A 27,522-nucleotide genomic window follows, 5' to 3' on the forward strand; every position below is an offset into this window, starting at 1 on the left:
ATATCCTTAAAAATATCAGTGCCTCTTCTTGCAAGAGGTGCAGACACGCCAAAGACCCATGTAAAATTGTCTCCCGTAGAGGCTCCCTCCCTCCTTCTAATTTTAAGATGGCCGGTTTGACGGTACAAAAGCTGACCTAATCTATCACCTCCATGAAGAGTCAGGAATAAAGAAAAGAAACAAAGACAGTGGAGGATAGCTGAATTTATCACAAGAAAGCCAACCCTGATCAGATGTGCTTACCACACTAGAGAAAGCAATAACAACAAGAACCAACCTACCACGTAGACTCTAGAAGCACAAGTCCTCCTCAGGCCTGTAGTAGGTTAAATGGTGGCCCCCCCCCCCCAAAAGACTTGTCCACTTCCTAACCCTTGGAACCTGTGAATGTTACCTTATTTGAAAAAACAGGGTCTCTTCAGATGTAATTAAGCTAAGTTCTGGCCTCCAGAACTGTGAGAATAAATTTCTGGTTTGTTAAGCCACCCAGTTTGTGGTAATGTTATGGTAGCCACACAAAACAACATATTTCTGACGAACATCGTGTCTATTATTTCCCCTAGCTTGGGTTTCTAGGGCCCAGTAAATCCAGGCCTTCCTACCATTTTTGAATATTCAGAGCCCAGAATACATCACTCTTTCAGTGGCTACACTTTAAATGCCTTTGGCCACATTTTCCCTCCAGTGTCCCTTTTTCCTCTGCTGTTCTCAGAGTCCTTCCGGGCACACCTAGCTGAATCTTAAAATTAGCTGTTGGCATATTTTTCTTGATTTATGTAGCTCTATTATTGTTGGTTGGATCAGAATGCCTTTCTTCCTTCCTTCCCCGGGACCTTTGCTTTCTGACCCAGAAATGGTTGTTTTCCTAACATGTATCTCCAGACTCCACATTTTTCGATTTCTTATAGAAAGTGATATGAGATGAATGAGTTCCACATTTACCAAAACAAATCCTGTCCACCTTCCCTTCCCCGGAAAGGGTAATTCTCACATACAAGTACACCATCCATCAGTCCCCTCCCTAATCCATGCCTGAACTCATTGTACTGAAATGCCATCTGACTCCCATTTAATACATCTCATCATCTCTTTTAAGAGTCCTATCACCATAAATTTCCCAAACATGCTCCCTCATGGCAAGAACCAAATCTGCTTCCCCACATGTACTAACCACAACACATTAGAACTCCCTTGTTAATGACTGACGTATTCTCTGCTGACTTTCCCAGCCTTCCAATATCAAATTCTCCAAAACTTATATAACTTCTAGCGGCTGTCCCGGTCACTAAGGGTAGGCTCCCCAATTTTTTTATTATTGATTCCCTGCCTGCAGATTTCAAGAGCATTCTTCAATAGTTTCCTGTGTTCCGGGCTCCCTCTGTGCAGGAGGGGTGGGGGAAAAGGGTTGAGGCGGGGGAGAAGTCCTCCTAGTCCATCCTCTAAAATATTGAATCTTCTTTCCTAGTTCTAGCTTTCTGAACATTTTGGTATGCATACATTTTCTTTTCCCTTTCATTTGCGACTACCCTGGACTCTAAAATCACAGTTCTTTTCATGAGAGTGTATATCTTTTCATTGTGTCTCGATCAATGCATCTTCTCTGTCATCTTCCACTTTTTCTTGAAGCAAAACCTAAAGCTGTTGTTTCTTGATAAGTGTGTCATTATTCTCAGTCTCTGAATAAACCTGACTCCTGTAGACAATGTTTCATAAACAGGCCTCTTAAATTTTCTCTTAACCCTCGGGTTTGTAAAATTCTTTAAGACTTTTGTCTATCATGGACCCAAGAATACAACATTTTTGCTATAGAATCCCCTTTCCTCCTTATCTCTTTATTAATAAGATTTGACCATACCTCAGTGATTAAATCCAGTCTGAGTTCCTGAAACCCACAACCCACAGTTCAGAGTCAATATGAGAACAGATGGGATTGGAGGGCAGGAAAACTCCAGAAGTCTTTGGACAGATCAGAACCCAAGTCCCTCTTTGGCCTGGAATTTGTTAAACTAAGATAAAGAAGAGCAATTTGGGAAAGTAGTCTAGTGCAGCTACCCAGGCCTCACTATGCCCACCTCTGCCTGTGCCTAAATGTGAACTATTTCACATAGCGGTGCTTGCTCATACACAAGGGATCTAGCTGTTTTATACTTTAAAGGACTGATTTTTCCATCCTAACTAAGAAAAAAGGATAAAGGAGAAAATAAAATTGAGTATCAAAATTTATTCCATTCCCAAATCCCAAATGCCTTCTAAAAAAGAGAAAAAAAGAAAAGGCTTATACATTACTTGTACAATCTCTCTTCCCAATAATCTACACATCAGCAGCATCTATGATGCCAAGTGCCTCAGCTGTGCCAAGAGCTCTGGTCTCTGTAACTCTTTGATCCCAAATACTCTTTCTGATGTAAATGCCCATTTGACCCCACCCACATTGGGTACCCAATATAATTTAGATTCAATGACAAATCTTTGCCCATTTTACCTCCAATACCCAACAGTGAGATTTTATCTCATAAACAAGCAACAAACTAAAAATATACATAATTGCAAATTGAAAAAACTGCTATGAAATCAACGAATAGAGAGTTGTGGTACAGAATAAAGGAAGGGACCTACTACCATATAACCCAGCAATTCCACTCCTGGGCATATATCCGAAAAAAACAAAAACACTAATTCAAAAAGATACATGTACCTCAATGTTCATAGCAGCATTAATTACAGTTGCCAAGATACTGAAGCAACCTAAGTGTCCATCACAGACGAATGGATAAAAAAGATGTGGTATATATTTACAATGAAATATTACTCAGCCATAAAACAGAAGGAGATTTTGCCATTTGCAGCAACACGGATGGACTTGGAAGGCATTATGCTAAGTGAAATAAGTCAGACAGAGAAAGACAAATACTGTATAATATCACTTATATGTGGAATCTAAAAAACGCAACAAACTAGTGAATATAACAAAAAAGAAGCAGACACAGATATAGAAAGCAAACTAGTGGTTACCACTGGAGAGGGGGTGTAGGGGTAATATGGGGTGGGGGAGTGGGAGGTACAAACTATTGAGTGTAAGATAGGCTCAAGGATGTATTGTACAAAATGGAGAATATAGCCAATATTTTGTAATAACTGTAAATGGAAAGTAACCTTTAAAATTATATAAAAAAGTAAAAAGAAACTCAGGCAAAGTCTCAGGAGGAAATAGTTAAGCTGAGGACTGAAGAATAAGATAGATCTATAGGCTGAATCCATGTTTTTCTCCTTTCTACTTTCACTTATATTTGTACAATATTAAAAATACTTCATTTATAAATATATTGAAATAGAATACTTTGCCAGTTGGCTTGATCTTTTCTTCTTGGCAACTCAGATTTTACAGAATCACAAATGTAACTTACAAATAAATTCATTTCATAGGTAAATTTTGTGGACTTTTTAATTATTAATTTAATTACACATCACTTAAAATCAAACACTATCTTAAAATCCCCAAATGTAATTCCTTTTCGTTAAAAGGCATGTGCTTAACTATCTCAGCCATTATTCGTTAAGTAGGCAAAACACACCAAAGCTTCATTCCCTCATGAAATATAAACAAAGGCTGAGATTTAACATTACTTAAGCAACTGAAGACATTTATTAAATATGCACTAGTAAAATCAATGTTAGAAATTCTTTAGGTCTCTGCTATGAAAAAGAAAAAAACCCAGATTCGCAAATATGTAAAAATAACATGTCAAACATTTGGCTAGAGGGATTATAGTATATAAAAACCCAAACAACATGTTTCTTTAAATTAAAAAAAAATAACTTTGCATGTAAAAGATTTTCCTGATGAGAAGTAATTTGGTTACTAATTATGTAAAAGATTCATAAAGAAGAAAAATGTAGGTGGATTCTGTGCAAGAGAGCAGAAAATGAATTTTCTCTGTCAGGAGCTACATTCACAGATTTCATGCAGTTGACAGATAGAGCTTGGGTGCTTAGTCTTTTTATCCCTGTAAGTCTACTCAGTGCCAATTTAACAGTCCATTTCCATCAATTAGCTAATTCCAACAGGATAAATTACTAGCAAAAGTGATTCTTATAAATGTATCCCTTTTTGTTTAGAAGTAGATTGAGAACAAAATAAAATAGAGGAAAGAATGGGAGCATATGTCCATCAAAGACTGTACACAAATGTTGATAGCAGCTTTACTTGTGATAGTCAAAAATTAGAAACAACCCAAATGATTAGCAACAGGTAACCGGATAGACAAATGGTGGTATATCCATACAATGGAAAACTGTTCAGCCATAAAAAGGAATGATCTATTGATACAAGCAACAACATGAATGAATCTCAAAATAATTATGCTGAGTGAAAGAATCCAGAGCAAAAAAAGTACATATTGTTTGATTCCATTTTTATAAAATCTGGAAAATGCAAACCAATCTATAGTGACATAAGACAGCAAATCAGTGGTTTCCTGGGAGGTGGGGGAAAATGTCAGGGGTGTGAGGATTGGGAAAATCAGGAAGGAGGGATCACAAAGGGCATAGGAGTCTTTAGAGGTGATGATATGTTGATTATTTGATTGTAGTGATGGTTTCACTGATGTACACATCTGTCAAAACTCATCAAATTTTAAATATGTATAGTTTTTTTGTACTTCAATTATTTTTCAAGAAAAATTCTGAGAGTCATATTCTATGAGTAGTAATACTGCAATGGATTATATTGGGATGAGCAGTGAAGTCAGAGAGATTAGTTGGGAGGCTATTCTAAGAATTTAGACAATAAATTTTCTAGGATAGAACTAAAGTACTGGTAGGAAAATTTTTAATTTAAAAAATACATGAAAAAGTAAAAACTCTGGATTGTATATTTTTTTGAATTGTATATTTTTAAATCACTTATTTTGTACTTCAAAGTATTTACAGTCATTTGTTGGTTTAAGAAAATACTTTAATTCAAGATGTTGCCTGATACCAATATCACTGATGAACATAGATGCAAAAATCCTCAACAAAATACTAGCAAACAGAATCCAACAGCATATTAAAAGGATCATATACCATGATCAAGTGGGGTTTATCTGAGGAATGCAAGGATTCTTCAATATATGCAAATCAATCAATGTGATACACCATATTAACAAACCGAAGGATAAAAACCATATGATCATCTCAATAGATGCAGAAAAAGCTTTCGACACAATTCAACACCTATTTATGATAAAAACCCTCCAGAAAGTAGGCATAGAGGGAACTTACCTCAACATAATAAAGGCCATATATGACAAACCCACAGCCAGCATCCTTCTCAATGGTGAAAAACTGAAACCATTTCCACTAAGATCAGGAACAAGACAAGGTTGCCCACTCTCACCACTATTATTCAACACAGTTTTGGAAGTTTTAGCCAAAGCAATCAGAGAAGAAAAAGAAATAAAAGGAATCCAAATAGGAAAAGAAGAAGTAAAACTGTCACTGTTTGCAGATTACATGATACTATGCATAGAGAATCCTAAAGATGCTACCAGAAAACTACTAGAGCTAATCAATGAATTTGGTAAAGTAGCAGGATACAAAATTAATGCACAGAAATCTCTTGCATTCCTATACAATAATGATGAAAAATATGAGAGAGAAATTAAGGAAACACTCCCATTTACCACTGAAACAGAAAGAATAAAATACCTAGGAATAAACCTACCTAAGGACTCATGATGAAAAATCTGAAAGAGAAATTAAGGAAACACTCCCATTTACCACTGCAACAAAAAGAATAAAATACCTAGGAATAAACCTACCTAAGGAGAAAAAAGACCTGTATGCAGAAAACTATAAGACACTGATGAAAGAAATTAAAGATGATACAAACAGATGGAGAGATATACCATGTTCTTGGATTGGAAGAATCAACATTGTGAAAATGACTATACTACCCAAAGCAATCTACAGATTCAATGCAATCCCTATCAAATTACCAGTGGCATTTTTTACAGAACAAGAACAAAAAATCAGTAAGTCAGAAAGAGAAAAACAAATACCGCATGCTAACACATATATATGGAATCTAAAAAATAAATTAAAAATGGTTCTGAAGAACCTAGGGGCAGGACAAGAATAAAGACGCAGATGTAGAGAATGGACTTGAGGACACGGGGAACAGGAAGGGTAAGCTGGGACGAAGTGAGAGAGTGGCATGGACATATATACACTACCAAATGTAAAATAGATAGCTAGTGGGAAGCAGCTGCATGGCACAGGGAGATCAGCTCAGTGCTTTGTGTCCACCTAGAGGGGTGGGATAGGGAGGGTGGGAGGGAGACACAAGAGGGAGGAGAAATGGGGATAAATGTATATGTATAGCTGATTCACTTTGTTATACAGGAGAAACTAACACACCATTGTAAAGCAATTATACTCCAATAAAGATGTTACAATTTTTTTTTATTTAAAAAATTAAAAAGAGTTAAATGTAGACAAATCTAAAAAACTACATGTACAATATAGAAGTTAGGAATGCCTTTTTAATTAAAACTGCAAACCCCAAAGCTATGTAAGAATGTGAAGGCATATTTGAATATATGAAAATTAAAATTTTTGTGTATACAAAAAACTCCACAAACAAAGTCAATTATCAAAGGTTAAAAAAAAAAGTTGCCTGATAAACATCTATTGTGAACCTGCTTAATGAAAACATAAGGCAAATGTGTAACTTACCTATTAACCATTTATTGTTAATTTGTACATAGTTTACGTCCAAGGAGGAGTTAAGGGAGAGGTATGTTAATTATTGGTATAAAATGTAGGTATATAAACTTTGAAGGTATTGACAATTTATTCTCTTAATATTTAAAATATGCCTGTCACTCTTAATACTATGAGATCATAGATGAATTTTAGATGACAGTATGCCCTGTCCTTGTCCAGATTATCTCAGATTCCATGTTAGTAACCTCTTAAATATTTATATGTCATGTCTAAGTTTGGCAATGTGGTAAGCGCAAGATTAATTGAATGTACTACAAGAATATTTTCTAGAGTTTAACATCCTATAGCTTTACAGCCAAAAATAAGGTAGGCTATATTCGTTGGCATATTCTGGGACAAATCAAGTGTTCCTCCAAATAGATTCAAAGCTATTTCTTGATAAGGAAGTTAATCATGTTCACCAACCAGTCCTGTGGACCCTGTTTTGCAGAGATGGATTCATCTGGTAAGAATGAAGATTTCTCAGTGAAATACGCTCTCTCTATCTGATTGTTTGGTCTACAAAATATATGGGTCTTTTTCAGTAGGCACCTCAGAACACCAGTGCTCCAATATCACCTGAGAAAGACGAACCTTTATTGTTTAGTACCAGGTCCTCCTCAAAGCCAGCAACACAGAAGGAAAAGAATATAAAGAACTATCCATCCATTTCTCTAGAACTATCTTCATACCAGGTAGATTACTATTAAGCTCTATACATGGTAGTCTCTAGGATTGAGCCCCATAAGAAACATCTTCAACAAATTACATTTTAATGTTATGCTCTCAGTTTTTGTCTAATATAAGAAATGGCCACGTGAAAGAAGTTTCTAAATTTTCTATATACCATTATAAAAAGCTTTATATTGTCCACCGTATTTCAAAAATATTAACTTCACTGTCCCTATAAAAGGATCCATTTCTATTAAAGTTTACTATTAGGAAGAAGTTTGTGTCTAGAAGAAATATGTAATCTATCAGGGTATTCTTTCTTTCTTGCCTTATAGATTTTCCCTGGTTCCTGGAACCTCCTCAAACCTCAGGCTCCATCTTGATAGACTCCACCAGGCTGGGCATCTTGAACATATCTTAGACCCTTCACTCCTCAAAATATCACCTTTGGACAGTTCTAAAGCCCCTTTTTCCTTTACCTCATTTTCTTCTTCCTCTTCTGCAAAGCACTAGTTACCAAAGAAAGTAGGCAGCACCAAAAAATGAGGGAAAACAATTAAATCCATGTTTAAAATTAAAAATAAAAGCAGACCATGCTGAATCAAACTGTTTCTGTTGGGTAGTTTTGCGGTAAACCCAAAGGGTCATGATATATTAAAAATCAGTATTCAGGTAAAAATCCCAAGACAAATATTGCATATCATACTGCTATTTACCAAGAACAAGTGACCTATTTCATCTAAATTGGAAAGAGAAAAAGACTAAACATTTGGGTGAATATTTTAACAATACTGATTCTGCTTTGGTCAGTGGAAGTTAACAAGTGAGTCTGCTACTGAAATATTTTTGAATAGAAAATCTGCTTTTTCTTATTCCCACTTAATAAACACTGAATGACTTTTTTAGATCTCAGTATGAAAGGACATCAAATTACTAGCCTGACCAGAAGGCTCAAATGTCTCTGTTCAGCCCTGCTTGACCCATATTCAAACACTTACCCTTCAGAAGTGGAATGGGACTGGGGAATCCTTCAGCTCCTCTGAAGTTAGAGTAGACCACTAGGGATCTTGTCACACTTAATGCAGGACCCACCGTCAATCAGGTAGTGCTGGTAAGAGGTAGCCACAGCTCTGTATCAGGCCTTATGATCTCATGGTGGTTCAAAAACTATGAATAGATGCCCAGGACTCCATTTGCCCAAAGCATGCTGGCAAAATGAGCAGTGCCAACTCTTCCAGCCTGTACCTCCTGGAGACCAGTTAAAGGAGTATCTTCCATAGACATGGGAGAACTGGGGAAAGAAGTAACAACCTCAGCAGCCTAAGGCCCTCCTCCATCTCCCACCACATCAACTTTGAGCCCAAAATATTTTAAATGTGTCCTATATCATCTGTTCAAGCTTCTGTCCAAAAAGACTCATCTGTACACACACACACACACACACACACGCACACACGCACATCATTTCATTTTTGAATGAAAAAGAAAATAGAAAGAGACAAGGTAGTAGAGTAGAATGGACTCTGAAATAGAAGAAAATTGGTTCTTGTCCTGGTTCTGCCACCAATGAAGCCATTGAAACTCTATGAGCCCCAATGTCCCCTCCTACACAACAGAAAAGTAATCTTTAAGATCCCTTGAGGGTTAATAATCTAGAATCAGTGTAAAATGACACTGCCTATGAAAAGGACAGATGAGGAAGAGAAAAGAGTAAAAAGATCAGGACTGGGCATCTGGCCTGTATAACCCAAGCTCCTGTTGACCTCTGGCCTTCAGCTGCTCATCGTGGCTAAACCCAAAGCCTTTGGTCATTCAGGACCACCACCTTCTGCAGTCATTTACTTCTTTGGATTCAAGTTTTCACTCTAAGGATTCCTCTTAATTTTTTGCTGTCTCAGACATGCATTCAGATTACATTTTGTATATTTTTATCCAGTGTTTACAGCACTTTATAGTTGAAGACTTTTTCAAGCTGTTACATTATATTGCCAGAATTAGAAGTTATTGTTCACTTTCTCAAAATATTTATTCAGTGGTTATGGTTATAAAATCATAGGAAACAATACAATGGTCAGCAACCAAGTCAATTCATCTCTGTAGCACAGTAATCCAGACATTTGCAACATCAAGATTGAAAAAATAACTGTCCAATGTCAAGGGATAAATCTGAGCACATCTACCCTGGTACTTAAGTCCATATACATTTAGTACTTAGTACTACTTAACATCTATCTGAGATATTTAATTTAAGCTACAGTGATAATCTAGCCAAAAAGAATTAATCAGATTTTTCACCAAAATTGACACTCAGAATTTAATTTTAACAGATGAGCAAAATTAATTTGTTCATCTGAAAGCACAAAGGAGGCTTCAACAGTATTACACATCAAGGGTGGGGACCAAACCCTGCCTTGGCCAGGTCAGCTCTTCTCGCCCCAGGTTCCTAAAAGAGCTATCACGTAAGGTCACGGCTCATGGAAAATCCACTTGCCACCGTCTGGTTAGCTGGGGGCACAGGCCTTCCAGCACAGGCATCTGTGATAAATCTAGACTGCAGCGCCTAGCCTAGGCCTTGAGTCAGAGCAGAGCCTCTCTGTCGCTATTAAATCTCAGTATTCTCACCAAGCACAGCCTGAAACAACGAGAATTCCCAAGCACCTAAGTGCTTTTGTGAGAGGGGAAAAAAGCACAATAGTAAGGCCCAAAGGAGTCCATGATTCATCTTAAGTATCCTCTCAGGCCTGGAGGCAAGAAGAAAAGAAGGGAGGCATCCCTTTCAATACTTTCAATACTGTTTGCCTGGCTCCCCTACTAAATGCAGCCCAATCAGAGTCCTGAAATCTGGTCAGAGTATCACTTCCTTTGGGGGATATGAAGAAATAGAAAAGAGGTAAAAGGAAGGAGGGACTTCCTGCCATTCACATATCCAAATGTTTTATTCAATTCCCCTTGAAACAGAAACCTACTGTCCTGGCATTCAGAAAAAACATGCCATTGTGTTAAATATATATATATATATATATATATATATGGTTTAAAATATATATAAACACTGTAATATACACAAAAATTGTGTTTATATATGCATATATATAAAAAGATTTATAACAAAGGCAACATTTTGCTAAATGGGCTGATTCTTAAAATGATAAGAATCTGTATATATATCTCTTCTACAAGTTTTTGTGAGGAACCATTTTATACGTACCCATATAAACAAACCATATAAGCAAACCATCATTGGAGCTAAAAATGCAGAAATGGCCTTATTATACAGATAGTACATCAGACTCACTAAAATAAGATACAACGTGTAAACCACTTTGAGTTTCTGTAAAAGAAATATAATACTGAAATAAACAATATCAAAAATAAGATGAAAATGATTTGAAATTTGAAATAAGATTGTCAGATAAAAAAATGTGCATTTTTGAATAATCTTGTGTCTAGTTGTTAAAAGTAATGTATTATATGGCAATTTGGAACATGTTTCTAACCAAATGAAGTTCTATTTATAGGTAGTCAGGTTCATGTGCATGCATGTATTTTAATATTTTAGAATAATACTGTCCTTTCTGGTAACACTAGAAATAAAAATACTGAAATTATTCCATAAAACAGATGCCTTCTCTTAAAACTTGCCTTTGTAACAGGCCACTAATTCATGATCTGACACCTTCAATATATTTTGAAAGAGGATAACAATAATAACTACTACTTATTAAACATCTAACGTGTTCTAAGCACTTTATATACTTTTTAAAAATAGCTCTATTAGGGCTTCCCTGGTGGCGCAGTGCTTGAGAATCTGCCTGCCAATGCAGGGGACACGGGTACGAGCCCTGGTCTGGGAAGATCCCACATGCCACAGAGCAGCTGGGCCCGTGAGCCACAACTACTGAGCCTGCGCGTCTGGAGCCTGTGCTCTGCAACAAGAGAGGCAGCGATAGTGAGAGGCCCGCACACCGCGATGAAGAGTGGCCCCCACTTGCCGCAACTAGAGAAAGCCCTCGCACAGAAACAAAGACCCAACACAGCCAAAAATAAATTATAAATTTACCAAAAAAAAAAAATATATATATATATTTAAAAAATAGCTCTATTAGATGGGCAGAATCATCCACATTTTACAGAAGAGGAGACAGAGGTTCAGAGAAGTACCTAATGCAGCATCCCCAGTGGGAGCTGGGATTGGAGCCAGTCTGTGTCACTACACTCAGGTGACGACTTGGCTCTACCCCAGTCACCTGTAATACTGTTTCATGAAGTTGCAGTGATTCCCCTGAGTTGCCTTGGAGGAAAAGACGGCAAAATTTCTGACCAGGCAATGCCCAAGCTGCCCCATCCCGGCATCAATTCAAGCAGCCTTCAAAGAATATTGAGCCCCAGTGCTCTGCACACCCCATTCTGACCTGAGCATTCCCAAACCCAAGGCCTGACCTGCAGTCAGAGGTTGCTATGGCTCCTCCACCCACAACCGCTTCATCCATTCATTCCTTAAACAAACATTTGTGAACTCATGTGTGTGCCAAGCACTGCTAAGCAAGGAAATTTAAAAGTAAGTAAGACAATAAGGTTAAGCTGTTTGTTTGAGATTTTTCTTATTTCCTGAGCTAAGTTTGTATTGCTATAAACTTCCCTCTTAGAACTGCTTTGCAGCATTCCATAGGTTTTGAATTGTCGTGTTTTCCTTCAAAAAGAATACAAATAACAAATGTTGGTGAGGATGTAGAGAAAAGGGAACCCTCGTACACTGTTGGTGGGACTGTAAATTGGTGCAGCCACTATGGGAAACAGTATGGAGGTTCCTCAAAAAATTAAACATAGAACTACCATATGACCCAGCAATTCCACTCCTGGGTATATATCGGAAAGAAACAAAAACACTAATTTGAAAAGATACATACACTCCAATGTTCATAGCAGCATTCATTACAATTGCCAAGATATGGAAGCAACCTAAATGTCCATCAACAGATGAATGGATAAAGAAGCTGAGGTATATATACATATAATGGAATACCACTCAGCTATAAAAAAGAAGAAAATCTTGCCATTTGCAACAATATGGATAGACTTGGAGGGTATTATGCTAAGTGAAATAAGTCAGACGAAGACAAATACTGTATAATATCGCCTATATGTGGAATCTAAAAAATACAACAAACTAGTGAATATAACAAAAATAGAAACAGACTCACAGATATAGAGAACAAACTAGTGGTTCTAGTTTGGGAAGGAGGAGAGGGAAGAAGGGAGGGACGATACAGGGGTAAGACAATATAGGGTAGGGGATTAAGGGATACAAACTATTATGTATAAAATAAACTACAAGGATATATTGTACAATATAGAGAATATAGCCAATATTCTCTAATAAATATAATTGGAGTATAACCTTTAAAAATTGTGAATCACTATATTGAACACCTGTAGCTTATCCAATATTGTACATCAACTATACTTCAATTTAAAAGAATAAGTAAAACATAGACAAGCCCTTCAAACATTTATATGCACTCAGACCAGGAATCTGAAACTAAAGTGCCTTTGAAGTCCAGGTAGATAATAAAAATGATTGAAGCCAGCCAGATATAAGCAGTAAGGAGTGCTGAAACATGGGGTGATAAGGCACCCCAGAAATTAAACACTACAAGAAGCTGCTACCACCCATCTGACTGAGAGCAAAGGGAGGCGGTGTTACTAGAGCCCCAGAGCCTGGACCTGGGGGTGGGAGCTGGACCTGCAATGAGGGACGCCAGCAGTGCCTGGAACTACAAAGGAGACAAAACCAATGGCTTTTTCTCTCCCACCTCCCTCAACTTCCTCCCATTGGCCAAGCCTTACCAGAAGCCAGTGATCAAGGAAGTCTGAGCAGGTGGGCCCTGGGACACAGAGCAGAGCTGGGGAAGGGCACGGGATGGCTGTGACCACACACAGGCCAGTGACCCACACAGTCCAGACTCACTGTAGGATTCTTGATTCCCAGACCCTGCAAGTGCTCCCTGTCCTGCCGCGCGATCAATTTCCCTACCTACATCCCGACACCCAGCCTTGTACTGCCTTTGTTTGCCGCAGATGTCATAGCTTAATGACTCCTTGTTCCAATCATAAAACCCTCCTTTGTTTGACCCGCTTCACTCTGCGGAACTCACGTGACTCCAAACTCCAGTTTCGCCTTGCCATCTACTCCCAGAAGGCTCTCCTTCTCGGTAAGCCATGCCTACGAGTTTTTCAATCAAGTTTTAAATTGTTGGCCATGGCGACTGTCACAGCTCCATGCTAGTTCTCAGCATGCCGCCAGCAGGCATCGCTCAGAGGCTGACATCTTGGTAATATTCTTAAGTAACTGAAAAAAAATTAATGCTTCCTCTCTCTAACCATGGCATAGTAAGGGAAAAAAACAGTGGCACAATACAACCATTTGCATTTAATGAATAATTTATTTACTTTTGAAACTAGATTAGAATCTGGACTGCAATAAATCTACTAATTACACATGAAAATAAGGCTCATTCACTTCTTCAAAATTGTTCCAAACTGCTTAGCACAATTTCCATCTGAACTTTGACCTTTGATCTTACATTGAATAGCACTGATGGATCCTCCAAGCAAGAAATATCACATTATTTTACATTAATAAACGCAAAACCAAGAAGGAAAATGTGGACATTACATTTTTTCAAAGTCTATTGAATCAGAAATCAAAAAGCTTATTAACAAGTATTTTCAAATTTCACACATGAAAATGCTACCATCCAATATCTTTTTATAAGGAAAAAAAATGTGTTTTTTTCTTACCTTGAGGAATACGAAATCAATTCCTTCTTAATTGTCCCTTTCATGGGATGTTCACTTCCTAACAACAGCACTCCAAGCATAGCCCACTTCTTCAAACTCCAATTTTATAGCTTTCCAATTTTTAATTATTTTTGGGTTTGTTGAAATAAAAACTGCTTCACAGGTGCACTGCAATTGTGCCTAGTAGAAAAAGAACATGGACAGAATTATCAGACTGCATATGTCATCAACAAAATTTGCAGCTCATTGACAACTGAGAAAAACTGAAACTGAGGCAGTCACCTACAAATTTAAGAAATTAGTATTAAGTGACTTCTTGCATTTATAGGTCTTAGCTGATATTTTTGGAAGCTCACTCTTAGAAGATAATTATTCAATGGCATTTAGATTCCTTAATAAACTCGTGATTATGGTGTTTGGAACTCCAATGGTATAACTACAAATTAAATATAAGTTCCCTTGATATCACACATATTTTAATACATAATAGTTCAATGAGATAACATAGTAAAAATGCTTCAGTTTGTTCCAATGAAGGCAAATCCACCAAATGTATTGATTTTTCTCCCTGAGTTAGAAGGATGTTAGTCATCCTTCTAGCACTTCTGCAGTCCCTCTGAGGAACAAAGGTTTTCTCGGTGAGAGACCTGTTACATGTCATCGTGTGCCCTACCTGTTGGGAAGACATTCACCCTACTCTGAATCATCCAAGAGAGCATTGCTCCAAGTGCATTCTGCAGAACCCTGGTGCCTCGGGATGTTAACAGTTATTTTACTTATCCTCATACATGCACACATAAAGGAGTGTAGTCAAATAATTTTGAGAAATGCTGGATCAAATAAAGCTACAATGGATTTTTTTTTTTCCTGCAGGACTGCTCAGAGAATTTAATATGCTAATGTGTACTATGAGTGTTCACCAATAGAATGTAATCAGCTTTGTTAATCATTAAGAACATGTAAACATAGACCTTTTATCACAAAGCAGCTCTTAGGACTAATGTGCTATGGAAACATACTTTGGCAAATGATGCTCTAAGGCCTTCTTCGAGGAAGATCTGCTCCATAATGCAGGAGAAAGATGCTCACACAAAAATAATGGAAGCCAACCAAGAGACACACCAAGCAAAGGGAAGCATGAGAAGCATGATCAGGCCCGGAAGTAAACAGGGGCACATTAGGAATATTGAATAAGAGTTACCATTTATTTACTCCCTCCTACATGCTCAGTATTTTGTGTTATCCCTTTTTTTAAAATTGAGGTATAATGACATATAACATTCTATTAGTTTCAGGTGTATAACATAATGATTCAATATTTGTATACATTGCAAAACGATCACCACAATACATCACCATGTGTTACAGAATTTTTTTTCCTCGTGATGAGAACTTTTTAGATCTACCCTCTTAGTGACTTTCAAATACACAATACAGTATTATTAACTATAGTCATAGTCACCGCGCTGTACATTACATCCCCATGACTTGTTTATTTTATAACTGGAAGTGTGTACTTTTTGACCCCCTTCACCCATCTCGCCCACCCTGTGTGTTATCCTAATCAGGACTTTCAACGACACTTTAGTGTAAATCACATCTCCATTTTAAAGATAAGAAAACTAGAGTTTAGAAAGATTAAGTGGATTGCCCAAAATTACACAGCTCTCAGGTGGCACCTGGAAATCAACACTACTGTGTGAATGGACTCCAGTGTGCCTTCTCCTCTGTGCTACACTGCCAGCCAGAAAATCATAGGAGGCAGAATGAAGTAGTAAGTGGTGGTAAAGAAGCAAAAAGAAAGACCACTTGCCGTACAGATGTACTTCCCAGAGTCTGCTGCCCTGAGGAAAAGTTGATTTCTCAAAAACAAATGTAAATTGCTTATGGTGGAAGCTGTTTTCAAGGCTGCCCTTCAGGGCTGTGCCTCACAGTGGCTGCAGGGACGTGAACTGAGGTCACTGAGACCTCTTCATCACAGCCATAGGCTACGCGATACCCTGGTCAGATCCTACGCCAGTCAACCTCACAGGATGCAGCTGGCTGGGATAGTCCAGTGGTGTGCTGAAACTGGCCCTTTCCTGCTCACAGAAGCCTTTTTTTTTTCTTTTTCTGTTTTAAAATTTAGAACTTAGCTCTACCCACCACCAGAGCCTCCCATCAAGCCTCTTAGATAGCCTCAACCACCAGAGGGCAGACAGCAGAAGCAAGAAAAACTACAATCCTGCAGCCTGTGGACCAAAAACCACAGTTACAGAAAGATAGACAAGATGAAAAGGCAGAGGGCTATGTACCAGATGAAGGAACAAGAAAAAACCCCAGAAAAACAACTAAATGAAGTGGAGATAGGCAACCTTCCAGAAAAAGAATTCAGAATAATGATAGTGAAGATGATCCAGGACCTCGGAATAAGAATGGAGGCAAAAATTGAGAAGATGCAAGAAATGATTAACAAAGACCTAGAAGAATTAAAGAACAAACAAACAGAGATGAACAACACAATAACTGAAATGAAAACTACACTAGAAGGAATCAATAGCAGAATCACTGAGGCAGAAGAACGGATAAGTGACCTGGAAGACAGAATGGTGGAATTCACTGCTGCGGAACAGACTAAAGAAAAAAGAATGAAAAGAAATGAAGACAGCCTAAGAGACCTCTGGGACAACATTAAATGCAACAACATTCGCATTATAGGGGTCCCAGAAGGTGAAGAGAGAGAGAAAGGACCAGAGAAAATATTTGAAGAGATTATAGTCAAAAACTTCCCTAACATGGGAAAGGAAATAGCCACCCAAGTCCAGGAAGCGCAGAGAGTCCCATACAGGATAAACCCAAGGAGAAACACGCTGAGACACATAGTAATCAAAGTGGCAAAAATTAAAGACAAAGAAAAATTATTGAAAGCAGCAAGGGAAAAACGACAAATAACATACAAGGGAACTCCCATAAGGTTAACAGCGGATTTCTCAGCAGAAACTCTGCAAGCCAGAAGGGAGTGGCATGATATACTTAAAGTGATGAAAGGGAAGAACCTACAACCATGATTACTCTACCCGGCAAGGATCTCATTCAGATTTGATGGAGAAATCAAAAGCTTTACAGACAAGCAAAAGCTAAGAGAATTCAGCACCACCAAACCAGCTCTACAACAAATGCTAAAGGAACTTCTCTAAGTGGGAAACACAAGAGAAGAAAAGGACCTACAAAAACATACCCAAAACAATTAAGAAAATGGTCATAGGAACATACATATCGATAATTACCTTAAACGTGAATGGATTAAATGCCCCAACCAAAAGACACAGACTGGCTGAATGGATACAAAAACAAGACCCATATATATGCTGTCTACAAGAGACCCACTTTAGACCTAGGGACACATACAGACTGAAAGTGAGGGGATGGAAAAAGATATTCCATGCAAATGGAAATCAAAAGAAAGCTGGAGTAGCTATACTCATATCAGATAAAATAGACTTCAAAATAAAGAATGTTACAAGAGACAAGGAAGGACACTACATAATGATCAAGGGATGAATCCAAGAAGAAGATATAACAATTATAAATATATATGCACCCAACATAGGAGCACCTCAATACATAAGGCAACTGCTAACAGCTATAAAAGAGGAAATCGACAGTAACACAATAATAGTGGGGGACTTTAACACCTCACTTACACCAATGGACAGATCATCCAAAATGAAAATAAATAAGGAAACAGAAGCTTTAAATGACACAATAGACCAGATAGATTTAATTGATATATATAGGACATTCCATCCAAAAACAGCAGATTACACGTTCTTCTCAAGTGCACACGGAACATTCTCCAGGATAGATCACATCTTGGGTCACAAGTCAAGCCTCAGTAAATTTAAGAAAATTGAAATCATATCAAGCATCTTTTCTGACCACAACGCTATGAGATTAGAAATGAATTACAGGGAAAAAAACGTAAAAAAGACAAACACATGGAGGCTAAACAATACGTTACTCAATAACCAAGAGATCACTGAAGAAATCAAAGAGGAAATAAAAAAATACCTAGAGACAAATGACAATGAAAACACGACGACCCAAAACCTATGGGATGCAGCGAAAGCAGTTCTAAGAGGGAAGTTTATAGCTATACAAGCCTACCTCAAGAAACAAGAAAAATCTCAAGTAAACAATCTAACCTTACACCTAAAGAAACTAGAGAAAGAAGAACAAACAAAACCCAAAGTTAGCAGAAGGAAAGAAATCATAAAGATCAGAGCAGAAATAAATGAAATAGAAACAAAGAAAACAATAGCAAAGATCAATAAAACTAAAAGTTGGTTCTTTGAGAAGTTAAACAAAATTGATAAGCCATTAGCCAGACTCATCAAGAAAAAGAGGGAGAGGACTCAAATCAATAAAATCAGAAATGAAACAGGAGAAGTTACAACAGACACTGCAGAAATACAAAGCATCCTAAGAGACTACTACAAGCAACTTTATGCCAATAAAATGGACAACCTGGAAGAAATGGACAAATTCTTAGAAAGGTATAACCTTCCAAGACTGAACCAGGAAGAAATAGAAAATATGAACAGACCAATCACAAGTAATGAAATTGAAACTGTGATTAAAAATCTTCCAACAAACAAAAGTCCAGGACCAGATGGCTTCACAGGTGAATTCTATCAAACATTTAGAGAAGAGCTAACACCTATCCTTCTCAAACTCTTCCAAAAAATTGCAGAGGAAGGAACACTCCCAAACTCATTCTATGAGGCCACCATCACCGTGATACCAAAACCAGACAAAGACACTACAAAAAAAGAAAATTACAGACCAATATCACTGATGAATATAGATGCAAAAATCCTCAACAACATACTAGCAAACAGAATCCAACAACACATTAAAAGGATCATACACCACGATCAAGTGGGATTTATCCCAGGGATGCAAGGATTCTTCAATATACGCAAATCAATCAATGTGATACACCATATGATCATCTCAATAGATGCAGAAAAAGCTTTTGACAAAATTCAACACCCATTTCTGATAAAAACTCTCCAGAAAGTGGGCATAGAGGGAACCTACCTCAACATAATAAAGGCCATATATGACAAACCCACAGCAAACATCATTCTCAATGGTGAAAAACTGAAAGCATTTCCTCTAAGATCAGGAACGAGACAAGGATGTCCACTCTCACCACTATTATTCAACATAGTTCTGGAAGTCCTAGCCACGGCAATCAGAGAAGAAAAAGAAATAAAAGGAATACAAATTGGAAAAGAAGAAGTAAAACTGTCACTGTTTGCGGATGACATGATACTATACATAGAGAACCCTAAAACTGCCACCAGAAAACTGCTAGAGCTAATTAATGAATATGGTAACGTTGCAGGATACAAAATGAATGCACAGAAATCTCTTGCATTCCTATACACTAATGATGAAAAATCTGAAAGAGAAATTATGGAAACACTCCCATTTACCACTGCAACAAAAAGAATAAAATACCTAGGAATAAACCTACCTAGGGAGACAAAAGACCTGTATGCAGAAAACTATAAGACACTGATGAAAGAAATTAAAGATGATACCAACAGATGGAGAGATATACCATGTTCTTGGCTTGGAAGAATCAACATTGTGAAAATGAGTATACTACCCAAAGCAATCTACAGATTCAATGCAATCCCTATCAAACTACCAATGGCCTTTTTTACGGAGCTAGAACAAATCATCTTAAAATTTGTATGGCGACATAAAAGACCCCGAATAGCCAAAGCAGTCTTGAGGCAAAAAAATGGAGCTGGAGGAATCAGACTCCCTGACTTCAGACTATACTACAAAGCTACAGTAATCAAGACAATATGGTACTGGCACAAAAACAGAAACATAGATCAATGGAACAAGATAGAAAGCCCAGAGATTAACCCACGCACCTATGGTCAACTAATCTATGACAAAGGAGGCAAAGATATACAATGGAGAAAAGACAGTCTCTTCAATAAGTGGTGCTGGGAAAACTGGACAGCTACATGTAAAAGAATGAAATTAGAATACTCCCTAACACCATACACAAAAATAAACTCAAAATGGATTCGAGACCTAAATGTAAGACCTGACACTATAAAACTCTTAGAGGAAAACATAGGAAGAACACTCTTTGACATAAATCACAGCAAGATCTTTTTTGATCCACCTCCTAGAGTAATGGAAATAAAAACAAAAATAAACAAATGGGACCTAATGAAACTTCAAAGCTTTTGCACAGCAAAGGAAACCATAAACAAGACGAAAAGACAACCCTCAGAATGGGAGAAAATATTTGCAAACGAATCAACGGACAAAGGATTAATCTCCAAAATATATAAACAGCTCATTCAGCTCAATATTAAAGAAACAAACACCCCAATCCAAAAATGGGCAGAAGACCTAAATAGACATTTCTCCAAAGAAGACATACAGACGGCCACGAAGCACATGAAAAGATGCTCAACATCACTAATTATTAGAGAAATGCAAATCAAAACTACAATGAGGTATCACCTCACTCCTGTTAGAATGGGCATCATCAGAAAATCTACAAACAACAAATGCTGGAGAGGGTGTGGAGAAAAGGGAACCCTCTTGCACTGTTGGTGGGAATGTAAATTGATACAGCCACTATGGAGAACAATATGGAGGTTCCTTAAAAAACTAAAAATAGAATTACCATATGACCCAGCAATCCCACTACTGGGCATATACCCAGAGAAAACCGTAATTCAAAAAGACACATGCACCCGAATGTTCATTGCAGCACTATTTACAATAGCCAGGTCATGGAAGCAACCTAAATGCCCATCAGCAGACGAATGGATAAAGAAGCTGTGGTACATATATACAATGGAATATTACTCAGCCATAAAAAGGAACGAAATTGAGTCATTTGTTGAGAAGTGGATGGATCTAGAGACTGTCATACAGAGTGAAGTAAGTCAAAAAGAGAATAACAAATATCGTATATTAATGCATGTATGTGGAACCTAGAAAAACGGTACAGATGAGCCGGTTTGCAGGGCAGAAGTTGAGACACAGATGTAGAGAATGGATATATGGACACCAAGGGGGGAAAACTGCGGTGGGGTGGGGATGGTGGTGTGCTGAATTGGGCGATTGGGATTGACATGTATACACTGATGTGTATAAAATTGATGCCTAATAAGAACCTGCAGTATAAACAAACAAACAAACAAAACAACTAATACTAAACTTTCATTGGGTTATTTGTATGGAAATATGTTAATATAAATGTTTCAGACATTACATGAAATTTCTAAAAATCTTATATTTGTATTTGTATGGAAATATGTATGGAAATATGTTAATATAAATGTTTCAGACATTACATGAAATTTCTAAAAATCTTATATGTTCTGGTATAATGTTATAAGTAATAATCCTAGTTATTACTTTAAAATGTATATCTCAAAAATAACTAATTTTCTTGTCAACTGCATTATTAAAAAAAAAATTATTCTAAAAAAAAAATAATAAAATAAAATAAAATAAAATAAAATAAAATTTAGAACTTATTTTAAAAAAGAAAAAGTTTAAAGACAGACTATTATATTAAACCTAAAACAAAAATTTTAACCAGCATTACTAAGTATTATTTTTTTAATTTGGTAGACAATTAGTACAAGAAATAGTAGCAACTACAAGGACTTTATTAAAACTTGAACATTTTAATTATTTCCCAGGAGCCAATTTTGTGTATCTCTTCCCAACGCCACGTTCACTGATGCCAGGTTGGTAGCTTGACATTGGCCGTGGCGGGAGTATTTAATTTACACAATGGAAATTGGCAAACACTACATAGGAGGGAATGTGTGGTGGAATTTTTTCCAGAGAGCCAGTTTATTCATATACTGCTAAGTCTTAACCAAAAGGTAGAAGTGGAAGAGATTAAAACGTGGCAGGATTTCCAGCTAAACAAAATACCATCTTAATTATCCTCCTTGATGTCAATTCGAATATTAATAATCTGTATACATCTGTGCTAATGGAAACCAGTGTCATGTATAATGAGAGATTTGATTTTTTTGTCTGATGTCCTCTAATAAGTTGTACAATGTAGGACAAAGCAGAGAACTACCTGAACGGTAGCCCTCCCTGACCCCATCCCATCCTGGTATCACACTGCCCAGGCCCTGGAGAGTCAGGGTTACTTGTTCTAGCCCTCAGCCCAGTGCAAATGGGACTAGGTCTCACTTCCCTTTCCCACATATATCAATGGAGCCCAAGCTGCAACCCTGGCTCCCCCAAAGCTCAAGAGGAGCAGGAGTGAAGATATAGAGATGCACAGGCTATTTCCAATATTCAAAAGGTCTAACATAAATAACATATTAATTTCTAATAAAACCACACAGCCTAAGTAAATCTTTAAATTTTCACATTTGTTGTTGTTGTTTTGCTTTTGCTTATATCAATTCAATCTGGTCATTGTAGTTATCTCAAACTGTTCCAATCTTCCTAATTGAAAACCAAGTTTTGAGAAATTTTTTAAAAGTAGACAATGAGCTAATTATGCCATAAATGATCTTTGTGTGATAAAGTCTCCTAAACTGGAATGAAAAAGTGAAGAACCATTGAACATATATATTAATATTTGAAAGATAAAACTTGTTCTTTGAGCAAATTAGACTCGCTCAGAGGAAGAGATTCCCACCAGACGTTGAAAAGCCAGATGATGCATCCCATTTTCCTCCCGGTAATCCTCTTGAACAGAGGCTTTTCATGCTGGAATCCTCAGCTCCTGCCACTACTCAGTGATAGTGAGAGCCCAGAGTCTTAGAAAGGAAACTTTTCACAGAGGAAGATGGACATGCTACACCTACTAACTCACAGACCACCTGCCCCACACCCTACCATCCCCACTCTCCCCAGTGAACTACTGGAGCCATCCAAGATCTTCCCTGAGGACAGCACGAGGAAAGCTGTAAACCACGCTTAAGGAGTGTTGTCTAAAAGAAAACCAGCCTGAACCCCTGCCCAGCTCTCCTGTACATAAGCCATCAACAGATGGAGCCCTCTGCTAATTCAACAATCCTCCCAGGCCCGGTTTCAGTGGCCTGTGATCATTGCAGTCTTGATTTCAGGCTCATGCTGAATTCTGATCATTGTTAAGATTAGCTCATTATTGTATTTTGTACAGAAGCATGCAGGAACTATATTTCTACAAAAGTTGAGTTTTGTTAGAGACAACATTTGATGTATTGCTCTTATATTGTCAAGTGTGTGAGAATGGTGCTTTCATTCATTCATTCCATGAATATTAAGACCTGCATGGGTTACAAGAAACATCACATCTGTTCGTTCTCTATAAATTCAACCTAACATCGATTTAGGGCTCCATCTCATCAGGCCATAGGGAAATTCAGTAATAAGTAGGAGTTCTTCAATCCCCAAATTCAGGGTCCTATAAATGTTCAAGAGTTCATGCAATTTCAAAGGAAGAGAAAGCATGAGGGTGGGGGGGGGTGTCTCTGGTCATTGCTCATCTTAGCCAAGTTATTAAAATGTGCCTTATTGGGTCCTTCTCTGCTCCCTCTAAACAAAACATGGGGTACAGGAATCATCTGTGAGACTGGAAACCTCCTAAGGCCCATCTGGTCTTACCTCCCTAGAGGGGGCAGCATGCAGCCATCCTTCTCTGGGGTGTTGCCAGGAACACAGCCAAATTCCCTGCTTCTCTGGGAAGCATAGGCCTCTCTCTCCTCAACTCTGGGGAAGTTCCTTTTTACGACAGATAAAATGCTTTTCCCTTCCTATTTCCCTTAAAGCAATAGTCATCGATCTTAGCGATACATCGGAATCACCTGGAAAACTGTAAAAAAAAAAAAAAAACATACTAATTCCTGTTTCTCACCTCCAGAGATACTGACCTAAATGGTGCACAGTGTGGCTGGGAGAATGAGTATTTTTAAACTCCCCCGGTGATTGTAAGGTGCAGCCAAGGTTGAGAATTATCCCTTTTCTCATGACTTTCCCATCAAGGGCTCCTCTCCCCTCAGTGGGCTTGGCATTTGGAAGCACAAGCCAGACAGATAAGGGTCTTGTCTTCTTTCCACCCTGAGAGTATGCTACTACCTACCTGATTAGGCAAAAGGGAAATACAGGGAGTAAAAAATATATATATCATCTTTATATTATATAACCTTGTGAATTATAATATATGCAATGCAGTGTACAAAGACAGTCCTTTCCACAAACCAGTTTGAGTTCTCACTTGAATCAGAGAAGACATTTCTTTTCAAGTATTTTCTATCTTTGTGCATTGAAAGGTCATATCATAATTGCTAAACAACAAGCTTATGAAATATACTATCCAAAATAAGATTTTAGTTCTATAAATCTTTTTTCTAAGTGGTTTTTAAATATTTGTATTTAAATATTTTTATTTATAATGAAAAATGCTCTCCACATAGTTCAAAGGATAAATTATGTGTGTCAGAAATTCTGACCAAGAAAACTCTAATTCAGATATGTATAAAATGGAAAGAATGACTTAATAACTTGGTGTTGCAAGGTTAAAATTCTCTGTAATTTGAAACATAGGAAGTTGCGATTCTTCAGTCACAGGACATGTCGGGCAAACACTAATTTCTGGGGAGTTGCTTTATTAAATATTTTCTTTCATTTTAATCTATGACATGGTTACCTATAACTCTATGAAATTTGAGGGCGTTAAGAACTCAGCAGCAGAGCTATTGTTCACTTATCTGCAGTTTTGAACATTAAACATGATTTCCAATTTGTATATGCCATCCTTTATATTGTTAAGTTTTCAGTTCTTTAGCTTTATTTAACTGAATTTTAATTTAATTTATATAATTGAAAAATAATATTGTAAGACATTTAAAGTGAATGGTTGATATACATTGTCGAAGAATTCCCCCCATCGAGTTAATTAACATATCCATCACCTCACATATTTGCCTTTTTCCATGTGTGTGAGAACATTTACGTTCTACTCTCTTAGCAAATTTCAGTTATAAAATACAGTGTTCTCAGCTATAGTCAGCATGTTATACGTTAGATCCTCAGACCTTATTCCTCTTCTGACAGTTTGCACCCTTTAACCAACCTCTCCCTATTTGCTCCACCCCTACAGCCTCTGGAAACCACTTTCTACTCTGTTTCTGAGTTTGACTTTGTTAGATTCCACGTATAAGTGATACTATGCAGTTATCTGTCTGGTTTATTTCACTTAGCATAATGCCCTCCAGGTTCATCCATGTTGTTGCAAATGACTGGACTTCCTTCTTTATAAGGCTGAATAATATTCCATTGCATATATTCCACATTTTTCTTGACCCATTCATCCATTGATGGATACTTTAGGTTGTTTTGGTGTCTTGGCTATTGTGAATAATGCTGCAATGAACATAAGAGTACAGATACTCTTCAAGATAATGGTTTCATTTCCTTTGGATATAAACTCAGAGATGGAATTGCTGGATTGTAGGGTAGTTCTATTTTTAATTTCTTGAGGAACCTCCATACTGTTTTCCATAGCGTCTCCACCAGTTTACGTTCCCACTAACAGCATACAAGTGTTCTCTTTTCTCTACATCCTCGCTAACACTTATCTCCTATCTTTTTAATAACAGACATCCTAACAGGTATGAGGTGATAGCTCATTATGGTTCTGATTTGCATCTCCCTGATGATTAGTGACGTTGAGCATTTTTTCATGTACCTGTTGGCCATTTGTATGTCTTCTTTGGAAAAGTGTCTATTCCAGAATTTTGTCCATTTTTTAATTGGGTTATTTAGTTTTTTGCTATTGAAGTATTCCATGGTCTCAACCTCTTCAGCATGACTGAGTATCCACAATGGCTTGCTGACCTATACATATGCACCTTGATTTCCTGAGTCATACATTCAATCAGCTCTCTATATTCCTTCATAATTCCCCACTCCTTAAGTGTGGGCTGTGTAAAGGGTCTTCTCTCCAAGGAATGTAGTATGGAAAGGAAGGAAGGTGTAGCTTAATACTGGAGAAACCTGGTGAACACTATTGCAAGCCATGTGATCAAGGTCAACATTAACACAGATAAGTCATATAGACAGCCTTGATTCAATGTGATGAAAACGGCCTTCTTCCCAAAACACATAACCCCAGTCGACATGAAAAAAAATCAGACAAATCCCAATTTAGGGACATTCTACAAAATACCTGACCAATGCTTCTCAAAACTGTCAAAGCCAAAGCCATCAAAAACAAGAAAAGTCTTAGACACTGTCACAGTCCAGAGGAGCCTGAGGAGATGTGACAGCTAAATGCAGTGTGGTGCCCTGGATGGGATCCTGGACCAGAAAAAGGGCAGTGGGTAGAGACTAAGGAAATCTAAATAAAATATAGACTTTGGTTAATAATAATATATCAATTTTGGCAAACACACCATATGAATACAAAACGTTAATAATAAGGGAAGCGGGGCATGGGTTGTATAAGAACATTGTGTACTTAACTTTGTAATTTTTCTCTAAGTTTAATACTGTCCTAAAACTAAAAGTTGGTTAAAAGCAAAGGGCACAAAACCTCCATGTATGAGTAAATACATTCGACGTACTTGTATGGGTTCAGATGGAGAGCAACGTTTTTATTTATTAAATAACATATGCAAACAGTAAAAAAACACTTTTTTTTCAAATATTACCAGAAGTTTAAAAATGAAAACTAAAAATAGAAAGTAAACAAATTAAAAACCCTGTAGTAAAGAATTGAGACACCAAAAAGGTTTGTTTTTTTTTTTAACATCTTTATTGGAGTATAATTGCTTTACAATGGTGTGTTAGTTTCTGCTGTATAACAAAGTGAATCAGCTATACATATACATATATCCCCATATCTCCTCCCTCTTGCGTCTCCCTCCCACCCTCCCTATCCCACCCCTCTACAGATGGTCACAAAGCACCGAGCTGATCTCCCTGTGCTATGCGGCTGCTTCCCACTAGCTATCTATTTTACATTTGGTAGTATATATAAGTCCATGCCACTCTCTCACCTTGTCCCAGCTTACCCTTCCCCCTCCCTCTGTCCTCAAGTCCATCTCTACATCTGCGTCTTTATTCCTGTCCTGCCCCTAGGTTCTTCTGAACCTTTTTTTTTTTTTTTTTTAGATTCTATATATATGTGTTAGCATATGGTATTTGTTTTTCTCTTTCTGACTTACTTCACTCTGTATGACAGTCTCTAGGTCCATCCACCTCACTACAGATAACTCAAATTCGTTTCTTTTTATGGCTGAGTAATAT

The 27,522-nt window shown here is 37.4% G+C and overlaps 1 long non-coding RNA gene across 2 annotated transcripts in view; it reads right to left on the minus strand.

Moving 5' to 3' along the window:
• The window catches only part of LOC137769407 (uncharacterized), a 280,962-nt gene that overhangs the window by 106,433 nt on the left and 147,007 nt on the right, over positions 1-27,522 (minus strand). For both annotated transcript variants that reach the window (XR_011074965.1, XR_011074964.1), the window contains exon 2: positions 14,221-14,400. This is a non-coding gene — a long non-coding RNA (uncharacterized lncRNA). The remainder of the gene's footprint in view (positions 1-14,220; positions 14,401-27,522) is intronic.

This window comes from Eschrichtius robustus, chromosome 9 (genome assembly GCF_028021215.1).
Source record: "Eschrichtius robustus isolate mEscRob2 chromosome 9, mEscRob2.pri, whole genome shotgun sequence".
NCBI classification, from domain to species: domain Eukaryota; kingdom Metazoa; phylum Chordata; class Mammalia; order Artiodactyla; family Eschrichtiidae; genus Eschrichtius; species Eschrichtius robustus.